The sequence below is a fragment of the Diceros bicornis genome, chromosome 23 (genome assembly GCF_020826845.1).
Source record: "Diceros bicornis minor isolate mBicDic1 chromosome 23, mDicBic1.mat.cur, whole genome shotgun sequence".
Taxonomy (NCBI): Eukaryota; Metazoa; Chordata; class Mammalia; order Perissodactyla; family Rhinocerotidae; genus Diceros; species Diceros bicornis.
Window position 1 is genome coordinate 53,397,706 of NC_080762.1, and position 21,865 is coordinate 53,419,570.

General features: G+C 40.5%; 1 protein-coding gene across 2 annotated transcripts in view; it reads right to left on the reverse strand.

Moving 5' to 3' along the window:
• The window catches only part of MEI4 (meiotic double-stranded break formation protein 4), a 221,257-nt gene extending 205,213 nt beyond the window's left edge, over positions 1-16,044 (reverse strand). Inside the window, exon 1 of one of the 2 annotated variants that reach the window (XM_058566747.1) lies at positions 15,744-16,044. The gene's annotated coding sequence lies outside the window, so the exon portion shown is untranslated. The remainder of the gene's footprint in view (positions 1-15,743) is intronic. The other variant, XM_058566746.1, reaches the window with a different exon arrangement.
• Positions 16,045-21,865: the final 5,821 nt, after the last annotated feature.

A 21,865-nucleotide genomic window follows, 5' to 3' on the forward strand; every position in this document is an offset into this window, starting at 1 on the left:
GCTGGACAAACAAAAATGTACAACTCAAAATTTCACAATGTTATAAACTATGAAAACATCAATAAAAAATTATATGAAAAACAAGAAAAAAAACTGTTCACAACTTGTTTGTAATAAAAATTACAAATAATCTAAATATCTGTTAATAGAAGAACAGCTAAATAAATTGTGGTATATTTATGCAATCAAATACTATTAAGCAATAAAAAATGAGTGAACTAGACCTATTCACATCAAAAGGAATTAATTTCATAGTTAAGATAAAAAAGCAAGAATTAAAAATGCATATAATTTGATATAAGTAATATAAAGAGTATTATATATTGCTTAGCAATATAACTATGTGTAGAAAAGTACAAAGAAATGCATGAGGTGATACATTCCAAATTTAGTGCTATAATTACTTCTGCAGGGGAAGGAGGGGGTAAAATCAGAAAGAGGAAGGGTTTCTTCTCCCTCACAAAGATCTGGGTTTTTAAGCTGGAAGTTGAGTACACTGTTATTTGTTGTCTTATTTGTTGTAGTGAATGATCTTATATGTGATTTAAAAACAAGGGCCCAAAGATGAGATCTGAATAAAGCATTCACATAGATAAATATAGCCAAGGCCAACCCAACTGCTAAAGGAAGGAAGCATTATCTGTGGGTGTGACCATGAAAGGTGAAAAGCCGTCTTTTTAGAACACTGCTTTCTTGCAGCAGAATACTATCTTCTAGTTCTTCCTAAACACTTCTTCCTAAACACCTCTCCGAACTCTGTTTCTTCCACGTCTAGAAACACTGTGAATAAGCTAATATTATCTGCTTCCACAATTCAGAAGGGATAAGCAATAAATTATATCCACTTTCAGAAATGAATTGCAACATCAAAAGTATATACATATTTGAACTATTTTTTTAAAGTGTCCAAAAACTCTTTTAAAGGTAAACAAGGCTAGAATTTTGTTAGGGTGCCATTCATAAAATTCTTATAAGAACTTGAACACTAAAGGATACAGTGTGTCATGGCAAAAAGCTTATTGAGCTCTTAAGGCAAAAGCCGAAGTCCACCTCTTCCAGGAAGCCTTCCCTAACCATTTCAGCTCACAGTGATTTTCCCTTTTCTCAACACTTGGTGGAGTACTCATCACCTGAACCGCTGATTCTGGCTCTTCACCATCTGCTCGTATCTTTTCTCTCTGGTAGGATTAAGTTCCTTGGAGATCAGGGGCTATGTCATCTTCCCCTTCTTCACTCCTCCACCAACACCCCCAAGAGGGTCTGGATAAGTAGGTATATTCTCAGTTGAACTGGGTAGCAGAGGGACTAAGGCCCAGACTTCAGAACAGAGGGCCTGCAGGCTGAATCCAGCTCTGCCTTTTGCCAGCTGATGACAGACTAATTTCTGCATCTCATTTCGTCCATAAAATGAAAAATACATTAGTAACATTCTCATAAGATTGTTTTAAAAACTACAATAAATCACAATTAAAAAGCACGTATGACAGTACCTGGCACATGGTAAGCTCTCAAGAAGGGTCATTTTCTTCACTACTACTACTGTCAACACTACTACAGCTATGCTATTACACTACTATTTATTTGGAGGGGAGAAATGAGGCTTGGAACCACATAATTCCTAATTTTGTGCTCTCTTACCCAATTTTACTAGTTTAACCATTACATTGATCAATGTCTTCCTTGACACCCAATTAGTAAGCTGGAATCCAAATGCAGTTCTGGTGTAACTAGAAAAACAATTAGTCAATTCTGTGCCCAAATGTTCACTTCCCTAGACAAGGGTAATTTTTTACTTAATAAAAGCTTCTCTCATGATTGCTGTTATTAATTAAAGTTTACACTGACCTGTATCCGTGATGTCCCTAGTGAAATTATTTTGTTTCATTCCAATATATTTTATAAAATCATAAAGACATTTTCATACATCTACCAGAAATACAGATTCTTTTAAAACATACCCGCCTCTTCCCAATTAAAACAGAATGTAAATAAACCATTCATTCATTCGGTCATTATTCTCCCATGCCAAGTACATTTGCAACGCTTTGGTATTTAGCAATGATAGACTTATGGCATTCTGCTGAAAGCTCCTTTGTGATTAAAATACATTTCAGAGCAAATTAAAAATAAGTTTAAATAAGCAGCTGTGGGATTTTTCAGGTACTCTGGCCAAATATGATTCTGCAGACGTAAATTCAGAACTGTTTGACATAGCACTATCTGGTGACAGCATTATCAGATCTGGGGAGACGTGGAAAAAAGCATGTGTCAATAATTCATAGGTCTAGAGTCAACTCTCCTGGGTAAGGAAAGTGTATCTCTATTTTTCTCCTATATCCCAAGACACTTCTTTGCTGTGAAGAAATTCCACCCCCTTCAGCCTGCCGGTAGACAGATCACCTTTACAATCAGATGTTCTGCTGACTTCAGCTGTTTTAGTCCATTAAGGACTCGATGTGCAAGTTACTAAACTACAAAAGACAGCAATCAGTCTGGAAAGTCGGCAGTCCTTGCACCTGGGTAATCTTAACCTCACCATCTCCTTCAAGTAGATGAATGAGGTTTTCCTAACCCAACCCTGAGAACTCTGTCTAAGCAAGTGACATGTTTCCTAGACTCTGTTTATGCCAGGAGTCAGCTGAGATCCCAGCTGTCCCGGCCCTACTTCATCTCCTATTCGTAGGGCCTAATACATCTGCATTTCTGCCACCCTTGCCCTGTTAATGGCCCTTCACCCACCAGTTGCACCGTATAAAATACAGAAACAGCACACTAGCTGGGGATGTGATCACTCAGAGAGAAAGCTCTTGCAGCTGTAACATACACGGTCAATCAGAAATCAAGATGAGGAATAGCTACAGTGAGCACATAAACAGGAAATTCAATGATTTGTTGTTACTTTAAAATAAAAATTTGTATGAATTTACCCACTAAACTGTGACCTTGAGTCATTAGAAACTGAAGCCAGTGATACATTTTTTCATTTTCAGCAATATTTTTTAATTTGAGAATTCTAATATTTCACTCCAGAAGTACAGCTCAGATAACTGTTCTGTCAGAAATACCCTTGCAGCACAAGGAAATGAACTGACCAATTAATTTACGAAATTGAAGTATCAAAAGAACAATTCATAAATTTGCCAGCTGTACTTTTCTTCTGTTAAAAAAACTGGGAAGCATCTCACTGCACTTTTTGATGGTCAGATCACATCAGAAACATAAACATGATGGTCATTTATTCATTTATTCAACAAGTATTTTTTGGTCACCTACTATGTCCAAAGAATACAGCAGTGACAAAAAAATATGAATTCTTGAGCTCACATTGTTTACATTCTAGTGGGGGGAGCCATAAAATCAATAAATAAAACATATGTATGTCAAAATGTGATAAACACAGCTGAGAAAACTAATGCGTGTAAGACGGAGAGAGAAGGTAAGGGACTGTGACAATTTTAAATACAGTGGTCAAGAAAGGCCTCAATTAGCAGACGACTTTCGAGCAAAGATACAAAGGGAGGTGAGGAAGCAAGTTACGCTGGTGTGGAAGAGCGTGAAAAAGCAGACCCCGGAGAGCGAAGGTGACAAGCCTGAGGCAGGAGCTGTGACGCGGGGAGCACTTCCCCCAGCACCGCCTTATCTGACGCCCATAATACTGCTGTCTACTAGGGTAGTGTTCAGCCGGTGTTACAGACGAGGGTCTGAGGCTCAGCTATGCACCACTTGCCCAAGGTCACACAGTAAGCACTGGAGCTGTCACCTCACCCAGGTGTTACAGCTCAGCCCACAAGTTTTTCCATAGCACTGAATGCCACATCGCAGTGTCCAATTTTGTGTACCGCAACTTGACTGATCAAGCTAGACTGTCAGAAAGATTGTAACGGTGAGGGGTCTGGAGACCGCACACTGAACTGCTGAAGAAAGAGAAGACTCGGAGGAGCGCAGCATTTTGAAAGGCTGCCAGAGAGAAGTGGGTAGAGAGGTATTCAGTATTTCTCCAGAAGGCAGAACTAGGACCGATACATTGAAATTACAGAGACAAGTTTCCAATAAACGGATGAATAAGGTATCTGCTGGTAGGAGCTGTCCAACAATGGAATGGCTGTCTTGTGAAGTTATGAAACTCCAATTACTGGAGTTACTCAAGCAGAGGCTGAATGGCCATCTGCCTGAGATGAAGACAGATTTCAGCACTGATGTGAAGGCTACATGGATTGACTGACGTCTTTTCCAATTCTGAGTCCATGATTACACAAGCACCGGGCCAGCGCAGTGTGGCAGTTAAAAGTCCCAGCTGTGAAGTCAGACAGCTTGGTTAAAATCCAGTCTCCACCACTTACAAGCTTTGTACAACTAACCTCTGTAAGTCTCAGTTTGCTTATCCAAAAAAGGAAGCAAATAATAGAAGCTACCTCATAGGGGTTGTTGTGAGAATTAAATGAGATAATCCACGTACAGGGATTAACACAGAGCCTGGCACACAATAAAAGCTCAGTAAAGCTTAGCTCATACAGATATGTGTATTTGGGAGCATGTGTACAAAATGCACATATATAAAATTTGTGCAAATTTGTTTCTCTATCTCTGTTTTTACTCTTTCACTCAGTGGCAAGCCAGAGCTTAACATCTAAAGTTGAATTGTTACAGCATAGTAAACTACAACATGATGATACTAACAATTATGCTAATAACAAACACTTAAACAGTCAGCTTCTTAGCCTAATCATTTTGGAGTATGTCTCTCTTTATTACCAGGAAACATGCGAAAAGTTCATCTTTTAAACATTTGAGGTACCAATTTAAAATTTATGAAAGAAAAATCAACATTTTCTTAATAGAAACAATTATTAAAAATTCAGAATCTTTCAGCACAAGAAAGAATAATTAATAATCTGAGCCTGTATTTATTGTGTATATATGCAAGTACTCAAGTGCACATGTGTATGTATACACACAGACACATACACACAGACGTGCTTTCTATTTCAAAATTAGGGAGCTAAACTAGAAAGCCTATGGTTACTTTTAAATTACTGCTTAATAAGCAAAATGATTCCAGATATTTCTTATCAGAGTCAAGTATTTCATGCATATGTGTCTATATTAATAGAAAATGAAGGAGAAATAACCATAGAAAGTTGCATCTGTATGATGGAATCTGGAGATGGTTCTAGATAGTGGAGAGTGAGTTTCAATTTTAAATTTGCCATCACTCTTTTGTCATTCTGGATAAACTGACATTTATTACTCCTTGAGAAAACATTCAGGAATGGACCTGAATGATAAAAGGAAGCCTCCACTTTCAGGGGATGTCACTATATTTTATTTCTGCAGTAGGATGCTCAATGCTTTCATCAAGTCACAGTATGATACACTACAGAAAAAGAAAAAAATACCCTCAATAACAGTATTTGTATGTTACAACAGCATATGTATGGATTTATATCCATCATCATATGTGATCCTCCCAATAACCCTGTGACATAACTGCTATTATCCCTGCTTTATCAATATGCAAATAGGGGCTCAGGAATAACTTGCTCAGTCACACAGTAAGAAATGAAGATACAATTTGAATCAAAGTTTTCATCTTTCTGTACTGTCTGCCACGTGGGCATATTAAATTAGCATAGTTTGGCACAGATAATCTGTTTTAATAGATTTCAAGTATAATACACTTTATTTAGCATCAAACCTAACTTTTCATCTTTCTGTACCGTCTGCCACATGGGCATATTAAATTGGCATAGTTTGGCACAGATAATCTGTTTTAATAGATTTCAAGTATAATACACTTTATTTAGCATCAAACCTATGTTGAATATGAGTTCTGGACTCGTAAGAGCTTGGTGTCAGTAGGATGATCCAGTCTGTCACCCAATGACAGAATCAGGAGTCCAACCCAGTCTCCGTGGACATTACAGTTTTGAAAATTCAATTAACTAATGATCAGTTCTTAGAAATTCCTTCCAGACACTCTATAACTTCTGCTTATTAATCCTAGGACCACTTTTGAAAGCAAAACAGTATAAAGTCCACTTTCCCGAATCACTCTCCAAGGATATGAAGTGAGCAATCATGCTCTTCCCCTGCAAAATCCCCCATACCCATTTCTCATAACATCATAATATTGAGCCTCTTTACATTCTGGCGGCCTCCTCTGATGGTTCTCTGATTTGTCAAAATCTGTCTTCAGTGACACCTAGTACTAAACCTCCAATTTGGCAATGAACATAATCGGTGACAACACTTGACCCTTTCTCTTAATACCGCCCGAGATGGTATTAAGTAGTTGAATGGTCAGGTCTCAGTGATGATCAGATGGACATCATGGAGAAACAATTAAAAAAATTTTTTTTTCCAAAATTGCTTTTAAGCTAGATCTGTAGTCACACAACTGATTCTGTTGAAAACTGAAAACACTGTGACCCCTGTAGCTTCACTTCTCTTCGCTGCCCGTGGACAACGTAGCCACAGAGGACTCTTGCTGCTTCTCAACCCAACCCCACGCTCTCACGATGGTGAGCCTGTGCCCGGGGTGCTCACTCTCTGACAGAAAGACCCTTTCCCCAGTCCCCACACTCTCCACTCACCCTTCAAGAGCCAGTTCAACTGCCCCTGTCTGAAGTTCTCAAGATCTCCCCTTCCCTCCACACTCCCCCTGGTTCTATTAACTGCTCCCTTATCTGCACTTCCACAGCACTCTGGAAAGGTTCTTGTCACAAGGCAGTATCAGTAGACATTTGGGGGTCTCTCTCTCCTACTAGACAGTGAGTGAGCTTCTCAGAGCCTTGGACTATGCCTTTACCTTTAATTATTTCTAGCATGGGGCTCAGTGGGAAAGATTAAGCCATATCGTACATGGATGACTGTGATAGAGGGTGGAGAGTGACATTGTTCACAGAAAGGAGACTCTAACTCCAGCTAAGGGATCACAGAAAGCTTCATGAAGAAGACAGTACTTAAGGGAAGATAGGAGAAGTTAGGGAGATTTCACGATGTGGAAATGAGGGCCTGCTTGGTCATATGGACAAAGGGAAAAGCAGCAACCGGGATGAGCAGCCATGAGCCTGGCTGGAGGATGGAGCCTCAAAGGGAAACATAAACCTATCTTGGACACCTCTGCACACCAGACACTATGCATTCCCTTTACATTCAGTACGTCACTTTATTACCTCATTTAATAATGCTGTGTTGTAGAATTTAGCATCACTGTGTAGAGCTAAGGAAACTGAAGTTCAGAGAGAGTAGCTTTCTCAAGGATATCCAGTTAACAAGTAGTGGAACTGTATTTTTAATCTTCATCCTTCTGCACACGTTCTTTCTACAATACAGTTCCCGGGCTTGGGAGTAGGAATTAGGTAAACCTGGATAGGAGTGGGCATCCCTCAATTGCCCTGTGGTCATCTTATGCCTACCCTGACACCCATCTCAACTTATCACCACAGCACACACACACGCACACACATATGCAGGTGCGCTAACTCTAAAAGCACTATTAGATAACGGATTTTTCCCCCCAGAGACTGCCCAGTGAGACAGGAAAGTGTAATATTGCATATCAAGCAACTCTAAACATCCCCATCAAAAATCATTTCACATATGTCTTGAAGAGGCAAGAATAGCATAGCAGCTAGGACAGCAGGTTCAGGAGCCAGGCTTCCTACCTCTGCCCCTTACTAGCCATATGACCTTAGACAGGTTCCGCAACCTCTCTGCACCTCAGTTTGCTCATCTGTAAAATGGGAATCAAAACAGTACTTAACTTATAAAGTTGCTGAGGAGATGAGATTATTTAAGGCATGTGACCCCTATGAACTCTATTGGGGTCACAATAAACACCCAAGGCAATGCTCGGTCCGCTTGAAGCTAGAAGGCGGCCGTGATTCAATCCCAGGCCCACAGTCTCCAAAGCCTGTGCCTCCAAGAGGGTCTGATTATAAATCCATTAAGAACTCAGGAAAGACACCACGTATGGGCTGACGTGAAGAGGAGGAGGAAGGCCTCCCGGAGCAGGCCTGGAAGCTCTGAAGGATGAGGTGAACTCAGAAAGGCAGAGAGGAGGCAAGAGAGCACTTCAGAGCGGGTGGGCAGAAGAGCTGACAGCAGATAACTCACAGATATGTCTGGAAGAGCATGTGGATCTCCTCGACTACAGAATAAGGTATTTTAGGGAATAAAGGGAAACAACGGAGGATAGGGAAGTTGAGATCTGGACAGTCAGTCAGCAGAGTCTGAATTTCCTGCAGTGGACGGCTGGAAACAGGCCGAGTCTTCTGAGCAGATGAGAGACGCGATCCCAGGGGTGTTCAGGAGAGGATTCTGCTGGGTAGGAAGGAGCCAGGGACTACTGATACCACACAGGAAAGAAGAGCTGGAGGAGAACGAGGTGTGCACCAAGAATACGGGAAGGTCTGAAAGATGTTTGTGAAATGGCAGGGCTTGCTGTCCAACTAGAAAGAAGGAGAGAAAGTGAGGGAAGACTCGAATATGATTCCAATGTTAGCTCAGTGAAGTGAGGGAGCCCAGTCACAAACACACACTAAAACTACTGGAAAGGATAAAATGTACAAAACAACGCTGATAAAATATTACTCCAACTACTTGAACAATTCTCTGACGTTATCTCCTTAATTCTGTACTGAAACTTAGCTTTTTATCAATGAGTGATGGAAATGAGGGAGGCACATTAATAATTAAAGCAGCCAACCTCCTGCCATGCAGTCTGAACCAGTGCCTTCTCAGTGATCGTATGCAGCAGTCACATTTTTGTAATATACTAGGAAACTGGGAATTTGTCTATTATTTATCACTAAAGATTTTCAGAGCAGCAATCTAGTATGTAACATACTGCAGGGTCTTTGAGCTGAAGTGGTTGCTTCATTTGCTATTTGCTGTTATGACCAAGTTAGCTACTTGCATGCATGCAGTAATGCATGTACCACAATTTTGGTTTAGGAAACTGATTTTGATGAACAGAGTTTATTGGAAATATATGCAATTTTTAAATCTATTCAGTATATAGATGAAATAGTGCTTAGTAATTATCAAATAAATAGATGAATGATGGATGGTAGATGGATTTTTTTAATTGAAAGACAAAACAATCTTCATAAGAGTGGATTATTTAGGAGCCATATCTATAAGAAAAATAATTTTTTAGGACGCAGCAACTTCTTGACAACTACATAAGCATTTTTGCACTGTTATAAAAAGGCAGATTGTCATGAGAAACTTATATTCTGTCAACAAACGTTCAACACCATTTATTGGTTGTGCCAGGCATTAGAGATAAGGAATGCCCCCTCCCTCAGAGCTTTTCATCCACTGGGGGAGGCAGACAAATAAGAAAATAAGTGAAATACAACCAATGCATGAATAATACAACTTTAGATAAAGTATACAAACAGTTCAGAAGAGAAGGAAAGTAACTTTCTCCTACCATTGTTCCAAGAGATAAAAAGGAATGAATCATAGGGCCAGCCCCGTGGCTTAGCGGTTAAGTGCGCGCGCTCCGCTGCTGGCGGCCCGGGTTCGGATCCCAGGCGCGCACCGACGCACCGCTTCTCCGGTCATGCTGAGGCCGTGTCCCACATACAGCAACTAGAAGGATGTGCAGCTATGACATACAACTATCTACTGGGGCTTTGGGGGGAAAAAAATAAATAAATAAAATCTTTAAAAAAAATATTTAAAAAAAAAAAAAGGAATGAATCATAAAAAACCAGCTATTGCAAAATCCATTTGAGGGAATTTGAAAAGAATCACAAGTATGTTTTGTTTTGTTTTTTAATCTTGCAAGAGACAGACATTCATGAAAATAGAATAAAGGCATGGGAAAAGGAGCAATCAGTAAGCAGCCTCTGAAATATATTTCCTAACAATCACATTAAAGATTAAGAAAGCCACATCTCTCTCTCCAACAATCAAAATTAGTTTCTAATGGGTTGTTTTCATTCTTCTATTCATCCAGATTAAACCAAAGCACACACTAAATACAAGAGGATTTATTTCCCAGAGTTCTGCCATGGAGAAAGCAATCTAATCAAAACTGAAATGGGGAACGAGCTCACAGAATAAATCAGAAGGAAGAATTAAAGAAGCTGACAGGTATTTTGGAGCCCTGTTAAAAAATAAATTGGACTTTTGTTATAAAAAATTGACTTAAATAAATGGTATACTTAAGAATCTACTTCAGAACATTTCCTTAAAGTCAATTTGATTATCAAAAAATATTGCATTTCAATATATTTTGTTATATTTCCAACTGCAAGAGGTATGGTAATGGGCATAAGCACAGAGGAATGTCCAGAGGAAAAAAAGGAACAAAATACTAAAAATCTATGAGTCTGCTAATATCTGCTGTTCAGATTTGAAACCTAAACAAAAAATTCAGCGAAATACTTTAAATACTGCCCCTTAGGCCAGCCCGGTGGCTTAGCGGTTGGGTGCGCATACTCCGCTACAGGCGGCCCGGGGTTCGGATCCCGGGCGCGCACCGACGCACTGTTTGTCTGGCCATGCTGAGGCGGTGTCCCACATACAGCAACCAGAAGGTTGTGCAACTATGACATACGACTATCCACTGGGGCTTTGGGGAGAAAAAAGGGAAAAAAAGGAGGAGGACTGGCAATAGATGTTAGCTCAGGGCTGGTCTTCCTCACAAAAACAAAAAAAAAAATAGTGCCCCTTAAAATAGTTAAAAGATGATTAGTGTACTTTTGATATTCCGAGGAAACACAAAAGAAAATTGGGTAGCAGACATAGCCCTCTAAAGATCTGCAATTTGTAAACTACTTTACTCCCTTGATAGGCAGCCTTTAAATACAGATAAATCCAATAACAGGGAAAAACTTAAGTCGTCATCACAGACAACTGTTCACATGACAGCTGACACTTCCACCAGCAGAGGCGGGGAGAGGGGAGTGGAGAGGGACCGTGTTCTCCTCCACACTTGCAAAGCAAGGAAGGAGGAGGTGTTGACCCTTCTCATATTCCTTGGAGGTGGTAAGGCTTCCAGCTAAAGTTATCACGCTCACACTCAACCCAGCATGATCAGACAACACCCAGAAAAAGAGATTCTGTTCCAGGCACCCCGCTCTTAGACAGATACAGACGGTAACGGAGCTCCAACCCTGCGGTCTGAACAACAGAGGAATGAAATGTCAACTAGACTTGTTCCATGAAACGCCAAGGGACAGGACAAGGACAGGGGAAGGAGTTGTGTATACATATTCTATCAGTCAGGTGTCTAAGGATGTGTGCAAGCTTTAGGAGTAGTGAGTTTCCCGTTGTGGAAGGTGTTCAAGTACAGTGAGATATGATAGGGAGGGGACAGAATGGACCCAAACTCTGAACAGAAACCTTAAATAGACCACCTTCCAGGACCATGTTCACCCTGAGATCCTATAATTATAAGAAACGGCAGCCACAGTCACTGACTTGGGGGACTTAAAAGCCACTCAGTGACAAAGAATAGGTGTCCTTGAACAAGTGGTAAGAATACTACATCCATCAGGGTCCAGGCAGAAAGTTAATGGCCCCTCAAGTTGGGTAATGTGAGGCGAGTTTAATCAAGAGACCATTTCTACAAGTGTGGGCAACCTAAGGGGGCGACACAATGTCCCAGGGGCACCCTTCACATCCCCTAGGCCCAAAGGGATGAGAAGAGGGAGAAGTCAGCAGAACCGGGGGAGAGAGCATGGTAGGGAGCACACCACCTGACAGAAGCTGGGACTTGTAGCCCTACAGGATCATCCCCAGGGCTGTGGAGGGAGCAGGGCCTCGTGTGAACCTGCAGGATGCAGAGGTGGGGAGACAACCCAGAGGGCCAAAAGGAAAGCATCCAGCACAAATGCTAGCAAAGCCACATAAAAGTGAGGGCAAACAAGGAACGCCCTAGACTGGGTAGGAGGCTGGACTAGATTTTCTCTCAGGTCCCTTCCAAAGGATGTAATATGCATTTTTACCTGTGGAGATTCACAGAACTATTGTTTTCTACCACCAGTTTATCGTACTGGCTATTTCATTCTTCAGGCATCCCCTGGATTTGCTCTCTGAACTAAGTACTCAGCTGCACTATTTGCTCATCCCAAAATGGCAGTACCACAGAATACACATGATAAGACCTGAAAATCTGAAAACAGAACCATCTAGCCTACCTGAGGTAATTTTCCATTGGATATCCTTGCTACTCATTCCTTTATTCAACAGAGGTGTTTAATTTTCTCCTACCTGCCAGGCACTGTGCTAGACATGGGGACACATCAGTCAACAAGATAAGCCCACCTCTGCCTTCACGGAGGCTTCAGCTGACTATCAATCATTCCAAATCGTAAAACTCCCTGTTCCTTAAAGGAATCTCAGGGGTGCTATAGATCAGAGGTTGGCAAACTATGGCCCACAGGCCAAATCTGGGTGGCCTACTTCTATAAACCATGTTTTATGGAAACAGCCACGCCCATTTGCTTCTGTACTATCGATCACTGCTTTTGTGCCACAACTTCAGAGCCGAGTAGTTGCGACAGAAAAAAATATGGCCCTCAAAGCCTCAAACAGCTACCATGTGGCCCTGGAGAGAAATAGTTTGCCAACACTTGCTCTAAATAAAACCTAATGCTTTAAGGACGTATATCAAAAGACACTACTGTCACTCATAAAACATCCCTGGGTGCCCCAGTTACAAACCAGGTCACGAGGGGGGTTGGTTTCCTGCAGTGTTGTATTTCTACTGTTAAAAGTTTTGTTTTTGTTTTTTATTTTACTTCTCTCACTGTAAAGGCTGATAACAAAAAGGCATCACGTGGCTAATGTCCTCTACGAACAGCTAAATTTCTTCAGATGCTGTTCACATTGTCTTGTATTATACCTGGTCTTTTGATTGATCAGAGTTCTTGCACATCACAGAAGGCCCATTTTTACAAAAGATCCTTTTCTCTGAATAACATCAAATGAATTCTGACAAGGATGACTTTATCTTTTAAATTAAACAATAAAATTGACTGTAAAAGCACTTAGCCAACACTCAAGTGCTATATCAATGCAAAATCATAGCAACAACAGTACCTTTGCTTCCCTGCAGATAGAAACAGGAGTGGATGCTTATTCCCATCACTTGAGTGGAGAGCATTAAAATTTAAAATGAAAGAAAAAAAAAAGTAGCTTTCATTGGCTGTTATCAAAAACTCCTAATAAGAAGTGACAGGCCCTGTGTTGGTTGTGGTTCCTCCCAAGGATGTTAAGAGGCTAAGTCAGTGGTGGCTGTGGCTGACCATCAATTTGCCGTTCCCAAGACCCTTTTCTTTCCCTAATGGGAATCAATGTAGCATGAATAAAATTAAATGGCCACTTAGTTCATATTTAGTCACCATAATGCAGCAATAACTGGCTTGAGAAAGATCCTTGCAAAGCCTTGGTTCCTGAAAGTTTTCTCACCCCACTAACCCACTGATAAAATATCAAGTGCTCAAGAGAGGGGAGACTGAGCCCAACAGTGAAAGAGAACCAGGAATGAGATGATAACGGAGAGGCAGCAAGGGGAAGGGTTGGCTGACTTTGTAGTAAGACAGATCTCTTTCAGGTACCCGCTTAAACATTCTATCCTTGAAAATGCCTTCCTTGAAACCCTTAGACCACGTCAGTTCCCCTCAGTTCCACTGAGCTCACTACCTGTCTGTTCAGAGCAGAAATCCTGAGCACTGAAAAAATACTGACTGACTGACCTAACGAATGAATGGATAGGCAAGCAAGCTGGATCCTAGGCACTGCGCTAGCAAATAAGAAAGTTCTGGTTATTCTGTGATATGCCCCTCAAAACAAATGGCCGACATCCTCCTGTCCTTATATACCATGAGCAATGTTCTAAGAATATGCACTAATTGCATACCAACCCCTTGTATCTTCTCCAGCAACCATCTCCTCTCTGCTCTTTCAATCTCGTCTTCTGTACTGACTTCTGTCTCTCAATCTATAACAATGCTCAGGTTGCTCCCAGCTACAAAAAAGAAAAAAAGAAAGGAGAAAAAAAAACCTCTCTAATCACCCCCACCCGACCTAGCTGTTCTTACCAACGTTGAAAATAACATCATAATTGCCAAACCTTATGGCTGCTTGCAAATTCTCATTCTACCTCCCTGCAGCTTCTGACCCTAATGACCACTCCCCTACTCTTAAAATGCCTTATTCTCTGACTTTAGTGGTACTGCTGCCCCCGATTATCCTTCTATACCATGCCTTGTCAATTCTATAACCTAATATATCTAAAATTGTGTCTACTTCTTCCTCAAACCATTAATACCTCTTGTCTTCATGACAAGAGGGCATCAGCCTTCTGACTAATGTCTCAGCTCCCTTCAATCCCTTATTCCCACTGCAGCCATGTTTACCCTCAATAAAGCTCCAAAGTGACCCAGCCCAATTTAACTGGCTCAATTCAATTGTGACTCTGACCTTCAGCTTCAGCTGTCTTTGCACAGCAGAGTCTAACTTACATTATGACATGTACATGCCCCATGAAAGAGCTAAAAGATTCTCTCTGATCTTCACCACAATATCCACTAGACTCCTAACATCTTTATACATGCTAAAACATAATTAAGGTTATATTTTCTAAGCTTTAACAAGGCCTCCAAAATACTGGCTTTGGAAAGCTGGTTCCAAATACTGGTATTCCCACCATCATTTGTGAAAAAAGAATAAAAACTGTACCCAGAATCATCAACTTGTGCTCCTGACTTTCATGTCAAAATTTTACTTCTGAATTTTGTCATTTGTAGTCCATTTCCCTGCTCTGAAAGTCACCCAGATTATCCATGTTCCAAATTATACATGCTCTTTACCGCACTTGACCTAAAACCCTTCCAAAGCATTAAGTCTTCGCAAATAAAAACAAGTGGAATTGTGGATAGCAACACACAAATCTCTGCCAAGCGACTGAGTCTCATTGCAACCACCTAATACACTGTAAATCTCTCGACTTTAAATAGGAAAAAGGCAATACAAACAAGCCCAAGAACGTGATCAATGTGTGTGTAATTAATTTGACACAAATTTTGCTACTGAAAAATATATCCTGCTCATGAAGAGTCCACATTATTGTGTTTTTTCTTCATTATGAGCATTTTATGAATATTAAACAATAATTTCTTTATAATCTATGGATCCTGATGGAATTCAAGGCCAAAATGTGTTTCTACAATTCCAGAGTAGGAAGCTACTGGAAGCCTTTTATAATTCAATTCAAGCTACTTCTCCAGTCTTATTTCTTGCCACTTCGGACACTGTGGATACACTGAAACACTGTTTACTCCTTGCATGCCTGGCTTCTTGCCTTTACTCTTACTAACCCCTTCATCTGTTCTGTATTCCCCACTTCTGCCTCTATTTACAACTATCTGGTACTTGTCCCTCCTGAAAGTGCCACCATCTCCGTGAAGCTTCTCTGTCCCACAGCATTTTATCCGATCCTTCTAATGCAATTTCCCCCTTTCCCCTAAATGTTTCTTACATATCGATATATCCATCTCCAGCGCAAGCCTGCGAGCTCCTTGAGCGCGGAGACCATGTGCGTCCCATCTTTGACACCTACAACACCGTACACGGTTCCTCCAATACACGGGGTGCTCAAGGAGTGGATCTCCCAGCCCCGCCAGTGGCCTCAAACACAGGCCTCTCCTCCAGGAAGCCTCGGGAACCACTCTGGTGGTCACGCCGGGCTTGAACACGCTCAGAGGCATGGAACGTACCAGAGAAACCCACCAACTTGTGGGCTGATGCTGCAGTAACTCCAGAAGCTCCGGTGCAGATGGATCGACTGAATTCGGTCACGAGAACGCCCACAGCGTGCGGAGCTCCACAGCGCTGTGCACGGCGCCGACGGCGGGCCACAGCCAGGCGGCGCGAAGGGCGCGGGGGATGCGGCGGGCGGAGGCGAGGGCGAGGGCCAGGGCGAGGCCGGCGCGGCGTGTGGGGTGGGGTGGGGCGCGGGGGTGCAGGGCGCGCCCGCCTACCTGCGGGCCCCTGCAGAGCAGCGAGGCCGCCCTCGCCGAGAGCCGGGGCGGGGAGCGAGGCGCCACCCCGCGGCGGCGGGAGGCGGAGCGCCCGCCGGGCGGCTGGGCGCCGGGCTGGGGGTGAGACGCCGCCCAGCCGCCCCCTCCCCGGCGCGGTGGGCGCGAGAAGGCGCCGGGACCACAAGCCCCAGCAGGCCCCGCGGCGAGCCCGCGGCCGGCCGGGCGGGGAAGCGGCTCGGCCGGGGCCAGCGGGCGCCCGGCGGCCCGGCCTCGCGACCTCGGGCCCCGCGGAGGGGCGCCGGCCGGCCGCGGGCTGAGGGGGGCGCCCCGGGCTTCGCTACCGGAGAGGGAAAGCGAGGCCGTGAAGAAAAGGCAGAAAGCCCGGGAGAGATGGATTTCTGCTGGGGAGACGCCTGGATGCTCGGGGGAGGGGGACGGGGGAGGGGGACCTCCAGAACTGAGGAAAAGGGGACTTTAAACATTGTTCTTTCTCCAAAAGTGAAATTGAACTTCTGCTTCTTGCAAGAAATTGTGATTATTATAGAGGGCTTTTGCTCACTTTTTACCTTTAACGTTGTGTTTTTCATCTGTATTCTTAATCATGTTTTGCCTTACATCCTTCTAAAATTCTTTCATATACCAGAATCCCAACCCGATTCTAAGCATCCTGAAGACAGAGTCTCTGTCGTCGTCTTTAGCATTACACACGGTGCTTGGTTGCACTGGGCAGAAGTATCAACGTGTATTGATAGAAGAAAACATCAGGCGTTTCTGCACGGCGGTCTGTGTGGCTTATGTTACTACAGGGATGAACCTTGTGTTGAAGAGCTGTCAGCGGTGACTCCATTTTGTGAAAAATATGAAACTGCGCCGACCTCGCTCACTTGCCAAAAGGGCGTTATTTGCTGAGAAAGGAATTATACTATTTCTGGTAACAACAAGATGTCCTTGAGTAAGCCCGTGAGCTGTCCCCTGAATTCGCCCTCCCTATAAACAACTGAGGTGACTGTTCTGCGCTCTCCTTTCCGCTCATAAACACTCCTGACTTTTACTCCTCAGGGGAATGCTCTTCTGGCTGCTGTGGGAACCTGTGTTCCCCCAATTGCAATTCTAAGACCCCAAATAAATGCTGTCCTTTCGTTGTGCAGTTGCCTCTTTTTTCTAAATTGACACTTTAATACTAAGACATCCTTTTGCATCCAATCAGTTATTGTAAATTGCTTTAAAATGTTAAGCCTCGTTGCTCTAACCAAGAGACCATTAAAGAGAGTCACTGATTTTGTCTATTGTAATTTGTTTAAAATATCATTTTTCATTAGTAAGGCAGAGGTAAATTTCAGGAAAACCAAGACTGAATTATTTTGAACTTCAAATTAATGAACACTATATTAATGGGTTACTGTACAGACAGTCCCCAACTTACAATGGTTGGATTTACCATTTTTCAACTTTATGATGTGAGAAAACGATACGCATTGAGTACAAACCGTACTTTGAATTTTGATTTTACATGTTTTCCTGGGTTGGTGATATGCAGTACTAGGGTACTCTCTCATGACGCTGGGCACCGACAGGGAGCCGCAGTGCCAGGTCAGCAATGCAATCACCAGGGCAAACAACCCACACGCTCATAGGCATTCTGTACCCAGACAACCATTGTTTTTCTCTTTCAGTATTGTATTCAATAAATTACATGAGATATTTGACACTTTATTATAATATAGGCTTAGTGTTGGATGATTTTGCCCAACAGTAGGCTAATGTAAGTGTTCTGAGCACTTTTATGGCAGACGACTAAGCTATGATGTTTCTAGGTTAGGTGTATTAAACTCATTTTCGACTTAGATATTTTCAACTAACGATGGGTTTATTGGGAAGTAACCCCATCGTAAGTCCAGAAAGATCTGTATTTGCTGTCCTTATTTGAGAAATGTACAATCCAATCATAGTTCATCTATCACAGAGATAATCAAGCATCAAATACGGGAAATGTTGCAAAGTTGCCTTGTGTAGCTGCGTGTGTGAAATCCATTTCAGTTCCACTCCTTCATTCATCTGCAAATTGAACTGAACTTCCATTATGTGCCAGGCACTGAGTGAGGCATGATTATTGCCCTATACAGCCTGGTATTTAAAACAAATGGGTAAACAAACTATCAAAATACAGTGCAATCGCTGAAATCCTATGGGAAAACTGCAGAATCAGTTTTAACAAAATCTCATGCTTTCTCATCAAGACTTAAGTAGATGTCTATTAACCTAAGTGACATTTATAATTTTCTTTGAGCTTCTGAAGATGGAGCGGTTATGGATTTTACAAAAATGTATAATGGAAAATAACTTTCATGAAGATTGTACAGATTTTCGTACTAGTTTCTGTCTTACTCATCCCTAGTGGGCATGCGTAATAAGTAATCAATACATATCTGTTGAATAAAGAAATGAATGGATTCTCAGTATCTTAAAACATTTAATTTGTGCCTTTTAAAAACTACTTTTCTAAAAATGTCATGATCCAGCTGTGTGGACCATGGCTCAAACAACTCTTCCAGAGGAATTTATAAAGAGCAGAGGAGGGTGAAAACGTGCTAAGATGCACCTAAGGTCTCTTCACTCTTCCTGTTGTTCACTGTATTCAGATGCAGAATATTTGAAGGGGGCTTGAGTAGATAGGCAGAACAGAACATCTTAGCAAGTCATGCTTCTCTCATGTAAGTTTCAAGAGAGCAAATTCATTAAATCCCAATCTATATATAGCACTGGAAATTATTAAGGGCACCTATGTACAAATTTTCAGGGCCCAAATAAAAACACAAAGGAAAATAGTTTACCTCTGTGCAAAATATAAAACCTTAGATGGAGAATACTAAGTTACTATTAACCAGTTTAATATAAACCTAAAATAAGTAAAGTGGATAAAATGAGTGCAAAAAACATAATCCAGGAATAACATTAATTCTAAAAAGGCTACTTTAACTATAAGGAGCAGAATATCTGATAAAAATGTCAAGTATGTAAATTATTTTTTAAAAGCCTATTGCTAAAAATGTTATTTGTAAAAAAAAATAATTTGAATTATTTTATAATATAAAATTATGGAAATAGTAGTAAGTTGTTCTATCAAGAAACCAGGAAACTTCGTCAATATTAGTTAGCTGAATTGAACACAGAGCTAATAATAGTATAATTATTAGTAATTAATAATTATATTATAGTAATAATACTATAATTATTATAGTAATAATAGTATTAGCTCTGTGTTCAATTCAGCAGTTCAAGAAACATTTATTATGTTAAGTACTAAGTATAAATAAAAAAGTCCTTGTTCTCAAATGATTTTGCCATCTAGTAAGGGAGCCAAATTGTACCGTCAAGATAATTATAACTAGCAAACACTGAACACACTCACTGTGCCAGGTAATCATGGACTACCTGATTTAATTAATTCTCACGAAATTCTTATGGGCCAAGTAGTGCAGGTTTTTTTGTTTTTTTTATTGAGGTAACATTGGTTTATAACATTATATAAATATCAGGTGTACAGTATTATATTTCAACTTCTATGTAGACTACAGCGTGTTCACCACCACAAGTCTAATTGCCTGGATAAAGAAGCTGCACACAGTGGAATATTACTCGGCCATAAAAAAGATGAAATCTTGCCAAGCACTGTTTTTAATTCTTATTTTACAATGAGGAAACTAAAATTTAGACTGGTTAACTCATCCAAGGACATTAAGCACATAGATGTTGGAGCTAGGATGCCCAGTCCACTCTATCTTACTCCAAAATGCATAAACTTACTCCCTTCACTCTAGCACATCCAGGAAGCCAGCTAGGTGTTTAGCTGCTGCCCTTTAATTCCAGTCTCACAAGCTCCCCATTCAGAGTGTTCTACCCACTAGCGTCTTAACATTCTCAGTGGTATCTGAGGCAGCTAGCTCTACAATGCTTTTATGTCTTTTAATTGACTGTTTATCACTCTTCTTAGACCCAGGTATCTTGGTTAGACTTCCATCTGATAACTTTCACACTTGCTTTAGTTTCCTTTCCATATTTGTCATCACTCACTATTCTATTACCTTTATTTTCTTCAAATTGGTCTAATAGCCTAACACAATTTTCAGCAGATTATGATCTCATGATCATTAGACTTAACATTATTCCACAGAATCCTACATATCATTATCTTCAATAATTCAGTTGCTGTTAACACAAAATAAGTAATTTGAACTGTCATTTGTATGATTATTAGCATAGCCCAGATGGCATCTTGCCACTTTTTCCCAACTTTTGTCAATATGCTTGAAGAGCAAAATCCATGAAAGTTTCCAAGTGCTTCAGACCATTAAACTACATGAGATGCATGGGAAAAAAGAAGTATGTGTTTTTAAAGCACTTGAGTCTTAAAGTGAAGAATTGTAGAAAAGTGGAAAGATTGAAAATATGGCTGAGGAAAGGAAGATTTTACAACTGTGAATTATATCTCTTTTTGACATACCTAAAATCACATACTGTAAAAATAATTATTCCCCAAATTAAAGTATGTTACTTTACCCAAATATATGTATTCAAAAATAATTTTAAGAATTTTATACTAAATTTATATTTTGAATTTACAAAGATTAAGCTTTTTGAAGAAAGATACTAAAGAAAAAAATCTATTTGTAAAGTGAATAATTCTTTTTCATATGAATATTGCTTCCTAATTTATGTGATTGTAAACTCAGTTTTTAGCATTTTTTGTTTTCTCAGAGCAGTACATTAATGGATTTTTGTGCTTTTTTGGATGAAAAGTTTCAGTTTTACCACTTGAATCGATGAAACGATATACAAAACAAATTAGACTAAGCCACTAAAATTATAAACACCACATTAGCTCAGGGCTAATCTTCCTCACAAAAAATAAAAGAAAGAAAGAAAAAGAAAATACTGAGGAATAGAGAGAAGCCCATCTCTTATATTCTTTTATCTAGCAACACATCTGTTTTATGCTCAGTTGAGATGAATTTGTCTTTTTTTACACCGACAGGAGGCATACAATGTAGTGATTATGAGCATGGTTCTGAACTAAAACTGCCTAGTTTCCATTCCTAGTTTTGCCTCTTAGTAGCAAATGACCAACGTAAATTGCTTGACTTTTCAGATTTAAATTTCCTAATTTATAAAATTGAGATAATAATTACACTCACATTAAACAACATAATTTATACATAGCACCTCAGGGTCCGGCACACACCAAGTTTTAAATAAATAGTAGCTATTATTATTATTACCTGAATTCCTATCTCCCTTGCATAGTGATTTTTTTTAGCAACTCCAAATATAAAATAGATTACTGTAGTTCATATCACTGTTTTCTCTGCCTTTCAGCAAATGAGTATAGACAACAACCATCCATAAGAAAAGCCTCAATTCCTTTTACCCTCAAGTACAATAATTCATAAGTAAATTGGGATCTCCCAAAGGAATACAACTTGCACAGTTTTCCCAACTTTTCAACTCCTTTCCTATGCATTGTGCCCCCAAAATCACATAGGAAAGCATTGCCTCTGAGCTCATCTTTTCCAAATAGGCTTTAGTACAGATAGGTGCAGAAGAGATTGAAAAGATATCATAACCACCCAAAATAACCTTCTTATTTCATTGTGTCCTCAAAATATAATTTAAAGAGCTGTATTAAGATTATCTAAAATCCGGTTTTTATTCAGAGAAAAGTTTAAATAAGCAAAAGTATCATTTTTTTAATATGACATACAAGCCAGGAGAAGAGAAAGAAAAAAACCCACAGTTATGATGTGTTAAAGAAACATTTTATACTTTACTTGCAGCTTCATCTTCTGTTTCTTAGGCATTTA